The sequence below is a fragment of the Chinchilla lanigera genome, unplaced genomic scaffold (assembly GCF_000276665.1).
Source record: "Chinchilla lanigera isolate Chin_1 unplaced genomic scaffold, ChiLan1.0 scaffold00054, whole genome shotgun sequence".
Classification (NCBI taxonomy): domain Eukaryota; kingdom Metazoa; phylum Chordata; class Mammalia; order Rodentia; family Chinchillidae; genus Chinchilla; species Chinchilla lanigera.
In genome coordinates this window covers 16,363,728-16,370,641 of record NW_004955455.1, presented here as the reverse complement: position 1 = coordinate 16,370,641, position 6,914 = coordinate 16,363,728, and positions in this window count along the sequence as shown.

Here is a 6,914-nt window from a genome sequence, read left to right as displayed (position 1 = left end):
CGTGAGAAAACCGAGATGATCAGACAACATGTCTCTGGTCTTGTCTGCTAGAGCAGAAACCACCAGCTTTGGGATCTAAAGTCTGATACCCATAGGGCTGCCTTTTGGAGAGTCTGTACCAACTGTTCTAGCTATATACTAGGTACAGTTTGGCCCAGTGGAAGCAACAATCCTGTCCAACCAGCTCAGTCCAGCAAGGGGTAGAGGCTAAGGCAAATGTGTCAGAATGTAGGAGGCTGGATGTTCACTCGGGCCTGTTGCAGCCACAGCTAGAACAAGCAGTTCCAGGCAAAGCAAGCACCTCACCTCCAGTATGGCCTCCCTTCCCAGGCGGACCACCTCCTGGAGGTGGGAGTGTGGCTGACCCATGCCGTGGAGACAGTCACCGCAGATCCAGCCCCCCGCCAGTGGAAGATGGGAGCCAGTGAGCGAGTGGTCCTCCCTCCGCTAGCTTGGATGAGCAGCTCAAAGGCATTTGCAGACTGCCCAGGTCATTGTCACTCATGGCTCATCTCTACACGTCCCTTCTCTTGCACTCATAGGCGAGGCTTTGGGGAGATGGCTGGATCATGGTGTGTGATGCTTGCTTAGGGTGTGTGAGACTGGGATTGAGGGTGGGGGATAACTACACTGGTTTAGCATAGATCTGAGTGTGGATAATGGCAAGGTCCACCCGAGGCATGGCTGATACCACCCAAAGTATTTGCAGCCTGGGTGGGATTAAAAGCAACAGAGAGGCTCGCTCCTGCTTTGCTGCCTCCTGCCTGCTCTCCATGGACTGCTTCTTTTCTGCAGTCCTCCCTCCCGTCATCCCACTCTGCCTTGCAACCCAGTAACAGTGTTACCTTGGCTACAACAAGGAAATGGAAATGGGGTATACTACTGATGTCTTACTTTTCTTATTGTTGCAACAAAATACCCAACATCCAAAGTTAAAGATTTCAGCTCAGTTTGTAGAGGGTTCAGTCTAGTCAGCTGACTCCAAGGACCAAACCATAACATTCATACCTTGGGGAAGACTGGCAAGTAGACTTTACCCACCACGTGAGGGATTTAAATACTGGTCCTAAGTGACACGTTTACAGGCTGGAATTGGGCTTTCCTTACCTGTGCAGAGAAGGTGAGAGGTAGTCAAGATGCTCCTCAAGGAAATCATTCCCCAATTTGGCCCACCCCACTCCCTTCCGAGTGGCAATGGCCTTTTACCTCTGAAATAACTCAGTGGGTGGCAAAGGCTTTAGGAATAAAGTACCATCCTCCCATTCTTCATGGAGATATTCAGCTTTCCGGAAAAGTCGAGAGGGCCACCCAGATCCTAAAAAGGGAACTGTGGCAAAACTTTGCTGAGACAGTCTTGGTTCTGATTATTGCCAACAGCCCTCATGATTCAAAACACTCCCAAACCTGGGCTATGAGTCTATATAAGATTTATATGGGAGGCCTTATCTACCTTCTGATCTGTTATTAGACCTAAAAACCACTAGAGATTTACAATATCTCATTAATCTAGGCCAAATACAATAAGCTGCCCAATTGCATAGGAAGAATTCTGCCAGCTTCTGGTCCAGGGGGACCTACCTAGTGTTTGCCCTGGAGAACAAGTGCTCATTAAAACTTGTAAAGAAATTCCTACAGATCAATTAAAACCAATGGAACTACATTTCCCACCCTAGTGTGGTGGTGCACATGTAACCTCAGGTGCTAAAGGTCTCCTGGAGGGATCCATGGTACTACAGAAAAAGAACTACATTTCCCAGAATGCTTGCGGCGATGCATTCCTACGCATTTACAAGAACGACCACTGTTCCCACGGTCCCTTCCCGCAGTGTCTTGTGGGAAAGATAGTTCTCGTAGTCCTCAGCTGGTGCCCAGCGACTAGAGCGCAAACTAAACTTCCCAGCAAGCAGCGCGCCGGCGGGGCACCTGAGGCAAGATGGCGCATTCCGAAGACTGGGGATTTGGAATTGGCGACTGCGGTTTCTTTCGCTTCACTCGCATATCTCCGCGTTCGGAGGCAGCTGGCGGCCCCAGAGAAGGGTTTCTTGAAGACCGTGCAAGGAAGAGAGCTGCAACGTGTGAAGGCACGGAAGGAATGGGGCATTTGCCCCTTGATCCGGACTGACTATCCCGCCAGCCCGCAGCCCAAACCCCGGGGCCATCGACACAGGCTTTGGCGGACGGAATGTTGTCCGAGGCTGTGAGAGAGCTTTTTGAGGAATGGAAGCAGTCTCAGCAGGAGGGAATGCGAGTGTTGACTCCGCGGGTCGCCGTCCCCATGATCTAAGAAAGAATGCAGCCCCAGCGGGAAAAGGGCAGAGAACCCTGGAGAAAGTGCCAGAGGCCAGTTACGAAGCAATCCCGTAGAGACCTACCGGGCTGCCTCTGCCATCCTGCGGGGCATGGGCAGGAAAGCTGTCAAGGGCACTGACCACACTGTCAATCAAGTAGGGAAGCCCCTTGTGAACTCACTGAGGCTTAAAGGGTTAGGGTTGCTTGCCAGTCTGACCAAGGCCCCGGCCTTGGCTTCCAGTGGCTCCTAACTGCCCCCAACCAAGGCTAGATAGAGTGCAAGAAAAGGATAAGCAAGACCAGCCTCGAGGGCTGGTGCCTGGAGGAGCTGTGGCGGACCTTTCCGGCCCTAAGAACTCTACTGCAAGGTGGAAGGCCTTGATCCTAACGACTTGCGGGCCATAGTTTGTCTAGCGTTGGGCAGTCATATGGTGACTCAGTGAGTACTGCCCATAGTCTGTGTTCCAGAAGGAATTTGACATGAACTCCGTGCATCTGGCCAGCAGGACTTTCTGGGGACAACACAGTGGAAAAGCCTCATGAGGAAGGCACTCCAGAATAAAGAGGTCTTTGGCCACCTGCATTCAGAACATAAGTGGAAACACCCTCCAGGGTCTGGAGTCCTGCGTCCAAGAGAACAGCCAGGAACCCGTGTGTGCGCTTTGTGGACAAACTGCCCAAGGGTGGCATTACAACACCAAGAGGACAGTTTAAGATGTCCTGAGGCAGAGTGTGTGTGGGACAGAGGAAGGCCAGGTCTTGGAAGGCCTGAGGGAAGACATGCAGGAGTCCCTGGCTCCCCAGGTGAAAGGCAATCACGTGATGGTGGTACAGGGGCACAGACTGGAAGGGTGGGACATCTGCTAGGCTAGGACAGAGCACAGAGCCGGGGTTGGTGCAGCTGCAGAGACAGGACAAGGTGGAGTAACTTCACTACAATGCCATCTGCCAGTACATGGGCCCCCAGTGACTCAGATGAAGACTGTGGGACCATTCACATCCTGTTACTAATCTGTGCCCTCTGAACAACTCGCTTGAAGATGGGTAGGATAAGTGCTTCATCTTCCCCTGTGGCATAGTCCTGCAGTAAGGGATGGGGGAATAGATGAAGTCCTGGATGATGAATCAGAGGGGAGACTAGAAACATCCAGTGTTTACTAGAATTGAGTATGTAATAAAAGCCATTTGAAATTTTAATATGTGAATTTCTAAATGAAGCACAAAAGTGACCAGTGACATAAATCACAAATCCAAGGTAAATAAGCTTGAGACAGCCAGCTAAGGGAAGGGCCTGGGAGAGTTGGGTGATCAGGCACATTGATGGGAATTGAAATATGAATAGACGTGAACTAGGACTTCAGATCAAGGGTAAACTCAGGCAATGTAAGGTGCAGTCCCCTCCCACTAAGCTGAGTTCTGAGGAACTTAAAATGCAAAATAACCAGTTTTCCTCTAACATCTTCATATGTTGAGCCAAGTTAGAGAGCCGGAGTTCCAATTAGTTGTTTTAAATCCATGGAGCCAAAGACGAGGCATGCTTATAGTACAGACGGGATGTTCCGAGTTCACTCCCCTCCACCCACTTGAGCCCAGGTGGCAACTCTAGGGCCACCCCTCCCTAATCACTATAGGGATAGGACCCCAACTTGTGCAGGGATGTTGTAGGAATGATCCCCATAACAAGTGAACCTAGATTGTATTTTGCATGCAGGCCAGATACACAGTACTCAGATTAGCTAATTTCCTCTTTGCAGGAACCATTTTAAGAAGGGCAGGCAAGAGATTTTTCATACACTCTACACCAAGGCTTTCATTAGAGACCTTGAGCAATGAGCTGATACGCAATCAGAAACAGCCACCCAGGAGCGGCGAGATGGGCCCTGGGACCTCATACCCCATAAAACAGGACCACTGTCCCATATTCAGCATTACCCACCTCTGGTACCCCCTTTTCAAAAGGGGCTTTGTACCAAACACTTTCCTCTGGAAATAATCTTTCCTCTGCACTATTTTGGACTCTTCCCATGGAGGAAGAGAGACTAGCCTAGGAAAATTGAGAGGATGAAAACTGAAGATCACCTCTCACAACCCCTGCAACTGCACCCACTGAGCACAGGTGGCATTCGGAGGGCTTTCCTCCACCGAGTGCGATCACCACCTTAGGAGCATTCCCTAGAAACCCAGACCAAAGCACATGCGCTCTTCCCTTCTCCTTTTCCCTCTTGAGCTCAAGAACTTGAATTTATCTGCATGGCACGCAATGCGCCTTTGCCTCCCAGCACCATTTTCTTCGTGGCCTTCAATAAACACGGCTGCTTTTCCTTCACCGTCAAAGGTATGCCTTGCAATTCTTCGCTTGTTGTATGCAATTAAAATTATGAGCACAAGTGAAGAGAATGCATGTATTACTTGTATTTGGAGTTTCAAATTTTTGGTTCCTAAGACCAATGGATTTTTTATCCTTTAAAAGTTAAAGCTGTGTGGTTAGATATGGGTGCGTGGCGTTAGCTGTTCCCACTTTCTTGGTAAATAAGACAGTTTCTGATATTCACAATCTGAAGTTTTAATTGGACTGATTTCCTAGTATTTTAGGATTTAGAGTTAGGCGTAGAAAAGATGTTTTCAGGGCGTTTTCTTGTGTAAATGCTAAGGGTATGGAAACTTTCCTCATTGATAATAAGCGTGTAGCATAGTCAGCTTTAATGAGTATATTAAAGCTCTGCAAGAATAGTTGGATGAACCTAGACAGTGAACTAGTACTTTGGACTCCACCTTCCTCAGGCAATATGAGGTGCAGCCCCTCCCCATTAGAGGGGCACTCTCTCCCTACTAAACTCCCCAGTTCTGAGGAAATGAAAAGTTGAGAACAACCAGTTTTCCCCCTCTACCATTTCAGTTTCTTTTAAGCCCTCCATGCTGAACAGGATTAGAAGCCTGAGTTCTGATTGATCATTTTAAATCCAGAGCCACCTGTGAAAGGTGGCCACTGAGCAATTCTTGTGCTTTGCTTATCTGTAACTCTGGATTGAGGGGCCACAATGTCTCCCACTCAAAACTCAGGAGCTACCCTAAATTTCCAATAAAAAGTACCCAAAACTACTTTTGGTTTGACTTCGTTCCTCCACATTGTGGAGCCATGAGCTCTGTGCACATACGGTAATGATTTTTCCATACGCAGAGTTGGACACATCATCCCTGGTGGTCTCATTCTTATTCCCAAAGTCTTCAAAGTGAGCTCGCCTTCATGAAATCAAGAGCAAATTTTAAAACTGTGCCTCAGCTTCGGGCTTTTGCGAGGTAAGAGCCATAGCCTCCTGTAGATTATTTCAGGAGGAAGTGGTCAGTGACCCTCCCCCTCCTATGAGCACCTCAGAATCCCACGCCTCACATATCATACCCTCCATGCACCCACCCAGGCCACAGCTGCCTTGTTGCACTCATAGGATTCAAAAGAATTCATCCCTATAATCTCAGCTCTCTGCAGACAGGTGAAGATGAATCTTAGCTTACTTAACTGATATGACCTCCACTTTGTGGAGGCTTTTTGAACCTAAGCATCAAAGAGGCCTTTTGAACCTTCTTTGGGGTTGCTTCTTACACTGAATTTAGCTGTGGGGGAGAGCAGAGAGCTCAGGTCAGGTCAGGAGAGAATTAAGGAGGAGTTAGATGCAGGGTAGGAGTCGCTCTATCCACGGGTTTCCTTCACTGGCAACCTGCACTTTCACGTGCATGTATGACAGAATGACTTCCTCCACGATAGCTCCACACATGAAACTTTGACCACATCATTCCCATGGCCTCCCCCCGCTCCTCCAGACCATCCCTTCCTTCTCTAGAGGAAAAGCAGGATGACTATTAGAACCCGCACAGGAGAGAAAACACACGATACTTGGCTTTTAAGGAGTCCTCGGACCTGCTAGTCCACCCGTGGAGCTTATTCTACTTAACAAGATTCCTCCCAACGGCAGCTGGAAACTTTTGAAGGTGAAAGCCAACACTGGACACTAATCAGGCAAAAACCCGGCTAGGCTAGCGGCCCGACCCCCCGCCCAGCTGCCTAGATCTGGCCGTTTGAGCAAGTCAGGCTACGGCATGTATTAGTTAATAAGCACGATGAACATACAGCCGTGATAGTAGAAGATATAAAGGCTCTGCTTGGCCAAAGCTGTCCTGGGGTTTTCACAGGGTCTCGGAGGAGGCTTAGCTTAGGTCTCAGCCCCGAGGCACCCCAAGCACCCTTTTCCATCCCATGAGGGGTCAGGAAAGAACAGCTGATTTCGGAAAGGAGAGACACCTGCAGGGCAGCGGGGACCTAGACTAAGGGCCCCCACAGCCGATGCTCCCATTGCTGAAGACACAGGAGTGAAGGCGGCACCCACCCAGCCCTTCAAGAAAGTTTCCCCACTCATCCCTGCACTTGGTCTTTAGCCCACGTCCTTTTCCTGCCAAGGTCTGGGCGCTCAGCGAGAGCACCGAGTTGCTAGGGCTGCCACACCCCCAGTTTTATTTTGCACGGAGGGTTGGAAGCTGGAGGTCCGCGGGCCCCCAGCCTCAGGAGGGGGCAGCTGGCTTCAGAACCAGCAGCTCGGCAAAGCTCTCGCAGCGCGCGTGGGTCCTCACAGCTG